We start from the raw sequence: 8,609 nt of genomic DNA, 5'->3' as shown, positions 1-8,609 counted from the left end.
CTGATTATCTTGGTGAGCATTTGTTTAATAACTGGAATACATTGTCTGCTGGGAACTCTATTTACCTTTGCGTACTATTACAAATGTCTGTGAGGGTCCTTTGTGCTACTACTATAATTTCATTCATGATTTCTGCACATAGATTTCTCATCCTGCTATAAAATTGCTTGTGCCTGAATTTGTTTGCCGTTGCTAGTCAGAAGTCGATTATTACTGGTGTGTTCAGGATTCTATTTCTATAATCTAAAATATGTGTTAATTCTGATACAGCGTAAAGAGCTATGTGACCCCTCCTGGATGGGGCTTCGGTTGGACCTCTGATTGGGCTCCCCATAGACTTTGACCCAAGGTAAACACGAATTTGCTTTTATTGTTGCTGCACATGTCCCTGTCTTATAGAGAATAGTTTATGAGCAAACCCTGTGGTAACAAAACCATATGTCATGGGAGTGTGACACGTACTGTTTGTGAATGCCTGTGATTGGATTATTGGATATCTGCTGATTATATGTCCTTGTCCATCATTGTTTGGTTGTTCTTGCAAGCATTATTAGTTAGGTTGTGTAGGTGCCATATTCTGCTTCTAGAATAGTCTATTGTACCTGGGCCCTTCGCGGTGGGGTTTGGACCCTGTGTCTGGGTTATTGTTATTGAACTTTGGGCCTGAGCATGGACTTTTTGGGCCTTCATTTTTGTTGGTGGTTCTGAATTTGTGTACCTACAGTTCTACAAAATTGATATGACTGATTGTTTTGTTACTTGGACAATAACTTGCTATTTATGTACCTATAGTTCTAGTTTGTTGCTGCTCAATGCTCACATTCGTTTCTCATCCTTGCTATTTATGTTGGCTGACATAACTTGCCTGTTGCTCTTATGCGACCAGCATCCTCGTGACAGGGTTTGTCGGAACCGCCATCGCTTTAGGGTGCTTCTCCGGCGCCGCCATCATCACCAAGCGCAGGGAGTACCTGTACCTCGGTGGCCTGACCTCTTCTGGCATGTCGATCCTTCGACATGAAACTGTATGCTCGGTTTCTTCTCTTCCTTTTGGTGCGCATGCCATTACTGCATGGTGACCACGTAGGTAAAGCTTGCAAGTCGATGGCAGTTAGAGTTGGCGACTGGAAAGAAGCACACACCTAGGTCGATCTATCTGCTGGTCGTTGCGAGCATTTTTTCTTCTAGTGTGGTCCAGGCCAATGGCAGCATGCATACATTTATATTTACTGGAAATGCATGCATTTCTTTAAATGCATGACAAACAAAAGTCGTTGCTGCTGCTAGGATAGGACTTAGCAGTAGCTTGCTGGCTAGCTAGTGTATGTTGAATTGTTGATCAACTCACCTTTGGGCTGGCTGCAGTGTATGTTGGATTGTACACCTACGTATAGCTACCTAGGTAGGAGTAGCTATGTGGCGCATGTAGTGGATTATTAAAATATTACAATCTCTTGATCAGCAATGAAAAGCATCGAGATGCAGCTTTATACTGGCATGCGAGCGTATGCATGTAGCATGCTGTGTATGTGCACACTTGTGTACATCGGTAACAACAATATGCAGTGATGGTTTTGCTAGTAAAAATATACTAGCACTTACATAGTATACACTGGGTGCCAACATTTGTGATTCCTGTCAATATGGTCTGACCAACTGTGCTTAACGGTGTTGTGTCCTCTTGCAGCTCAAGAACGCAGGTGACAAGAAGAGGAAGAGGATGTCCTGAACGTTTCTCCCGCACATCGTAGATACCACCATCGTAGATACCACCATCGCGATGTGCCACCCTTGTGTATCTGTTTTTGATTGTATGTGGAAGTTGGAGGTGCACACGTGTATTTGCTCTTGTGAGTATTTGACTGGATGATCTTTGGATTTAATCAGTTAATAGAAAGATTTATTGATATTTTGTTGTTCAAATGTGTAAATTGAAATCTGTGAATGAAAAATACTAAATGTTCTACTTGACAAAATAATATTTGGGCTCTAAAAAGGCTGCGGCCCAAACTATAGTGGATCAGAACCTTGTGCATTTCTGAAAAACCAGAAAAATAGGCTTAATGAAATGGTCCTAAAAAAGGCCATGGCCCAAAATAAAAAAGGCCAAATTGTTGGGCCAGGCCCATGTAGCTAGAGAAAATTAATAGAGAAAATATACAGTAAAAAGGCCGAATTGTTGGGCTAGGCCCATGTAGAAAATCGAATTGGACCAGGCTGAATCTTGTGCCACGTCAGATTGCCACGCTGGATGCCTACGTGGCCTGGGGAGGTTGCTAGTGACCAAAACAGAACAATAGGCTTATTTTGGTCATAAACGTTTGCGACCATTCCAGAAGAAAGGTCGCTATAGTCAGTTTACGACGCCCAGCTTTTCACCTTATGTTTTTGGTCACAAAAAGGTCATAAATGGAAATTTGTGACCATTCAGTGACCAATAGTGGTGGTCATAAGTTGACATATTTCTTGTAGTGTTTGTGGAACATGGAGAAAGTTTGTTAGCGGATGTGGAGGTAGTATTGGGGTAACAGAGGCAACCGAAGACACGGAGGCTGGTGTATGGTGGTGTAGTACCTAAGAGTAGAGTGTATGGAGTGAGAAAGTTGGTAGACGAAGTGGGACGAATATTGATGAGGAAGGTAGCAGTGTGAAGAGCTTCGGCCCAAAAGGGTGGTGGGAGAGAGGCTTGAATGAGAAGTGTGCGAATTACATTATTGGTAGTGCCGTTTTGTTGAGAGGTATAGGGACAAGAAAAACGAAACGTGATACCGTGAGAAGCACAGAAAGAGTCTAACTTTGTATTGTCGAATTCGCGACCATTGTCACTTTGAATGGCAACAATGGGTAGGTCAAACTGGGTGCGGGCATAGGCATGAAAAGTAAGAAATGTGGCATAGACATCTGATTTTTTACGAAGAGGAAACGTCCAAAAATAATGAGTATAATCATCAACTATCACTAGATAATATAGATAACCAGAAGTACTAGGTACAGGAGATGTCCAAAGATCACAATGTAGTAAAGCAAAAGGTTTAATAGTATATGAAGTGGACGGATAAAAGGGCAATCTAACATGACGTCCAAGTTGACAAGCATGACATATAGATGGTGTAACTCTAGGAGACGGAATATTCTGATGGTGGTGGAGACGCTTCATGGTGTGATGACCGAGATGACCCAAACGACGATGCCAGATGTCGGGGGAGACGGTGATGATGTGGGCTTCGGTTGGTGGAGGTGGGGAGATGGAGTAGAGTGGTCCGGTGCTATTGCATCGAAGAATCTCGATCCGTGTAGGAAGCGCCTTCACAGAAAAACCCCAAGGGTCAAACTCAATAGAGACAAAATTATCAGTAGTAAGTTTACGAACCGAAAGAAGATTTTTGATTATGTGAGGAACAACAAGGACATGATTTAAAAGGAGAGGTTGAGACAGAGAGGGTATAGTGTTAGAACCGATATGAGAAATAGGTAGGGAAGCACCATTACCAACGGTGACTGTGTGAGCATTAGAAGGGGTGAAAGTGGAGAGTATACCAGGGTCAGATGCCATGTGGGAAGATGCTCCAGAGTCCATGTACCACTCCTGGTTGCCGGGAAGTTGCATGTTGTTGAGCGCGGTGATGAGAGCCGGGTCGATCTGCTGAGTGAAGTTGTTGTAGGGTGCTGCATGGTTGCTCATGGTGTAGCCAGATGGTGCTGCTGCATGACCAGGACCATAGGCCATATAGGCTTGGGGCGAGGGCACGGTGGGTCGAGGACCGAGGACCCCAAGAGCAGAAGGGCGCCAGGGGCGAGGCGACCAGGCCGGCGGAGATGCTTGCGAGTGTTGATGCGAGTGTGTCGTCTGCTGTTGGAGATGAAGACGAGTAGGCTGGCCAGTCCAGGGGTTGTACATCTAGGGGGTGTCTCGGCGACAACGGCAACCGCCACGGCCGCGGCCACGGCTGCTGCTGTTGCTTCCCCCGCGTCCAGCGCAGAAGGACGGGGAGCCACGTCGATCAGTGGGGAAGGGGCGGCCATCATTGGGAGGCGGAGCACGTTCACCACCGGCGCTAGGAAGGATGCTATTGCCGCTGGCCCATAAGGCGGTGGAAGCAGAGTTCTTAGCATCAGTTTTCTTCTGGGCTTCTTCAAGAACGAGGGCGGAGCGAGTCTGAAGAAAGGACGGGAACGTCACTTGAAACGGCAGGAACGAGCGTAGATGGGAGTACAGCTCGTTGAGCCCACGGAGCAAGGTAAGCACGAGGGTTTCGTCGGTGACCGACTGCCCAACATCATCAAGAGCATCTGAGAGAGACTTGAGCTTTGCACAGTAGTTGGAGATCGTCATGTCCCCTTGAGCAGTATTGCGGAACTCGGCGTCAAGAGCGAGAGCACGGCTCTTTTTGTTGTCGCGGAAGAGGTTGGCGATGGCATCCCAAATTTGTTTCGCTGTGGAGCCGGGCTTCATGATGATGCCGAAGAGCTCGAGAGAGATCGAGCCATAGATCCAAGAGAGGACGGTGAAGTCATCCCGGCCCCAATCTGAAGTGGCGGAGGTGCCTGACGGGGTGCTGTCGGAGAGAACATGAGCCGAGAGGCCATAGCGGCCGAGAGCAACGAGGAAGAGCTCGCGCCACTTAGCATAGTTGGAGTCCTGGAGGTCCAGCGTGATGGGGACAAACATCTTGATGGAGGCGGCATAAGTGGAGGCAGCCGGAGGAAGGACGGCCTTCCCTTGTTCGTCAGATTGGCGTTGGAGTTCTTCCTCGCGAGCCTGAAGGAGAGACTCGCGGTTCTTGAGTTCTTCCTCAAGTTTCTTGAGATCATCAGCAGTGGCCATGGGGAGGTGGAGGGGGCTGAGACGGTGGAGCGATGCGACGGCAGGCTCGGGAGGCGGAAGAAGGCAGCGGCGGCGGCAGCTAAGGCAAAAGAAGATGCGGCAGCGAGAGTTTTAGAGGGAGAGGATCGGACTGCCTGATACCATGTAAACCTGATAATACTGGGCGGCTTGATTGCCTGCCTCAGCGCACCCCCTCATTATATATATAGCATAGTAGTTTACAATTACAAAAGGAGACCCAAGTAGGGAAACTATCTATGTGGAGGCAGCCGGACTTGTACTCCAAGCCGGCTTGAAGCCATAGCTGTATTGGTCTCTAACATGATGTGCTCTTGCACAGCACGCATCCCTTTGTATTTATTTGTACCAAGTTTGTACCTGGATTTGTGATGACGTACTTATTTAGTTTATACTTGTTTGTACCCACTCTGTACCTGAATTTGTGAATCGACAACATGCATAATTTCATACTCCAAATCTCCAATACATGTAGCAAAAAGAGATCTATTTGTCGGGAACAGCAGGAACTCTGCTTTTGCTTTTTAGAAAATGGAGAAGTCTGTACAACAGTGAACAACCCATATCTCACTTAGTGCTATGTATTTGCTGACATTTGGCAACTAGCTACATACTGGTGATACACATGATCTCTTTGGAGCACCATACTTGAGATCTCGATACTATAAGATTTTGTTTTACCGTGTTTGTGCTAAAAGCATGTTCTAATCATTTCAGAGACTGCAACAAAGGACCTGTTTCCAGAGAGTATCATGTATGCAAAGCCAGTAGTATATGAAGATTTGCTTGCATCCTTACAGTAACTATTCAATTTTTTTTCTTTATTCATCCCTATAGCTGGGTGCAAAACCGCAAGTATGCCAACTGCCTTTCAATGTTTAAGGTTATTATTGTCATTCGTTCACTGAGTGAAAGATATGTTGCTTTGTTATTTCAAAAGAAAACAGAAAACTTTTGTGATAGTTTATTTGAGTCTATTTATCCATTTCCAGAAATTATCTTGTCTCCAAATATTTACAGAAATTCACATCTTATAGAAAAAAATTAAAATAGATGGGCGCTGCAACGCTCGCCATTGATGATCTAGTGCTACCTATTATTCAAGGTAGCTTTTCACTCATATATGCGCTGGCAAACCAAGTGCTTATATATATACCATACTTATATTTACTTTTTCATGCAAGCGAAGTTAACTTCTGTTTTTCTTCCCCGCTGCTACAAATATATGGCGATTAACACTCAAATTGAACTTATTTTGTTTCTATCTTGCACCATGGGTGCAATGGGTAGAATCTAGTGAAGGAAATGCGAATCAAGCTAGGCACGTAGAAGTTAGGTGAGTGATGGACGAGATTTTCAATGCCCACACACCATACTGCATCTTCATTCACCTGCCTCCAGTTTTGACCGTCTACGTCACTACATGGCCATTACAAATTTGCACTCTATCATGATCGATGCTAGCGTGCACCTGTCTTGGCCAGGCTAGGCAGCTACGTTCGACCGGTTGTGGTTGTCGCTTCACAACATGAAAGAGTTTTTCCCTGAATGCTATCCATGTATGAATGCGCGCCATTGGTTGGCCATTCCATGGTGTGGGATTGTGAGGTAGCAGAAATCTGACCGAGTAGTAAATTAAAGAGTGAATTCCACTTTTTACTCCTTAGTTATGCATTTTTAACACTAATTACCCTGTCGAATGAAAAATCATCAAGATTACCCCTTTTAAAAGCTTTGAAACCTTGTTTTTTTATGCGTGTCTATTGGGCAAGGTGTAAGGTGTTGACCAGAGTTTAAAAATATCAAGACGAGGAGGAGGATTTGAACATATGGGTAAGAGAAATCTGAACATGAATATCGATTATGCCCTCAGATCTTTACGCATTTTACCGTGCCACGTCGGCGTAACATGCCGGTACTATCTAACAGAAACAAGCAAAGTGCTAAACTGGGGTAAAACTGTGTTCAAAATCTTCTAAATGAAATATTTGGTAGAAGTTGCACTAAATAGGGTAATATGTGTCACAAATGCAGAACTACAGAGTAAAAAGTGGAATTCACTCTAAATTAAAGGTATCTGCACGAGGACTGATGCTTGTACGGCTAGTGCATGGATACCTACAACAGTGGTAGATGCTTCATCCCAAGAGTGAGAAAAGGGGAAGAGAGGGTACCGAGCTAGGGTGAGATGGCGGAGTTGTCTGGTGAGTGTGTGAAGGGTGTATTGCGGACGGAAGAGAGGATCGAGCTCTCTGCAGTTTGAATGAGCTTGTTTTGATAGGAGTTATTGCTCCAACAGGAAGACAGCCAAGCCTGGAGCGCAACGTGACACTAGTATTTGGATGCACAGTTGCGCTTGCCCATCTTCACATGATGAGCTCGTTGTGGTCACACCCGCCACCTCTCTATGAAACCAAGATTATAACTATTGTTCTTCTTTGGCGCTCTCTCTGTGTCTATCTTTCTCTCTAACTCAAACCTAACGAAACATCATGTGATTCTTTGAAAACCTAACAAACATCATGTGATACTTTGAAACAAGACAAATTTTGACAAAAAAAAACAGGAAATGTGTCACTGATCTCAAAACAACAGCGGGTGATGGATACATGCATGATATATCACGAGCATGATAGAACAATCACTCTCTAGTGCAGTCTGACTAGGTTTATCTGCTTATTAGTACAAGTAAACCGCCCCACTCTACATATTTCCCTAAGCGCCAAGTCTGCAAATTTAGTTATCAGAGTGCACCACTCTCGAGCTCGATCAATCAATGTTGTTTGCATTATTTTATCTTGCCTCCCCACATCATCATAAGATTAAAATCGCACCAATACAACGAAGGGGAGCTGGCGTCCTACATTAGTGGGTATAGTCATTTCAGAACAAACCTACAAGCCCCACGAGGAAATGGTTTTCCCCACAGTTGCATGGTGGACATGTCAAGCTTTGTTTTTTTTACCTGAGACATTAGAGCATGGCCCCACTGCAATTTTATAAATATTAAAAGAGTGTTATTTACATATGTGGCTCCATGTCATTCTTTGTGGGCAGGAGGGAGAGCAATCATCTAATTAAATGAATGACTAGCTACCATGTTTCTGTTGCTTGCAACTTATATTTAATTTCATGTGCCATTATTATTTCTATTGACGCTTAAATCCTAGCCAGGTGAACGGTTAAGTCCAGAAGGTAGGTGGGTCTAGGACGATCTTTGCAATGCCCTCACACTGTACAGTTGAAATACTAGTGTATTTCATGTGTGTATTGTTGGAGTTCTTGTAATTTGCGGTCTGGTTTAACTTGAGAATCTATATAGCTAGCGTAGGAGTCAAGACACATCAAGACCAAACAGTACCCCCATGTAATGTCTCTCTGGTGCCCAAGCTACAGCAAACTCTTCCATCAATTTTACACGTACTGCATCTGCATCTGCATCACGTGTATCCACCATTTCAATCTACATCACCACATGCCACGTCGGCCGGTCTCCAGGCTGCCGTTATAATCTGCTCTCGTTCGTGACATTAGCATGCTCTTTTCTGAACGGGCTAGGCAGCTATATTCAAGCGGTTGCGGGTATTTCTTCATTGCTTGATTGAGTCTCTCCCGGACTGCTAGAGAAGTAGAGATGAATAGATTATAGTTTTTATTATCTATCCACGCATCACGGGATTGGGAGGTAACATAAATCTGATTGGGCAGTGCAAGAAAGGTATCTGCACAGTAGCGGTAGTTTGCCTTTTGGGACGGTGCACTTACA

The 8,609-nt window shown here is 44.6% G+C and overlaps 1 long non-coding RNA gene across 1 annotated transcript; it reads left to right on the top strand.

Annotated features, from left to right (window-relative positions):
• The first annotated feature begins 268 nt into the window (after positions 1-268).
• Positions 269-1,760, top strand: LOC119293160. The gene is made up of 3 exons (XR_005142972.1): positions 269-349; positions 887-1,025; positions 1,688-1,760. It is a non-coding gene; the product is annotated as an uncharacterized LOC119293160 (long non-coding RNA).
• The last annotated feature ends 6,849 nt before the right edge of the window (positions 1,761-8,609 follow it).

This window comes from Triticum dicoccoides, chromosome 4B, assembly GCF_002162155.2.
Source record: "Triticum dicoccoides isolate Atlit2015 ecotype Zavitan chromosome 4B, WEW_v2.0, whole genome shotgun sequence".
NCBI lineage: Eukaryota > Viridiplantae > Streptophyta > Magnoliopsida > Poales > Poaceae > Triticum > Triticum dicoccoides.
The sequence above is the reverse complement of the archived record's forward strand: the minus strand, read 5'-3'. Positions and strand labels throughout refer to the sequence as shown.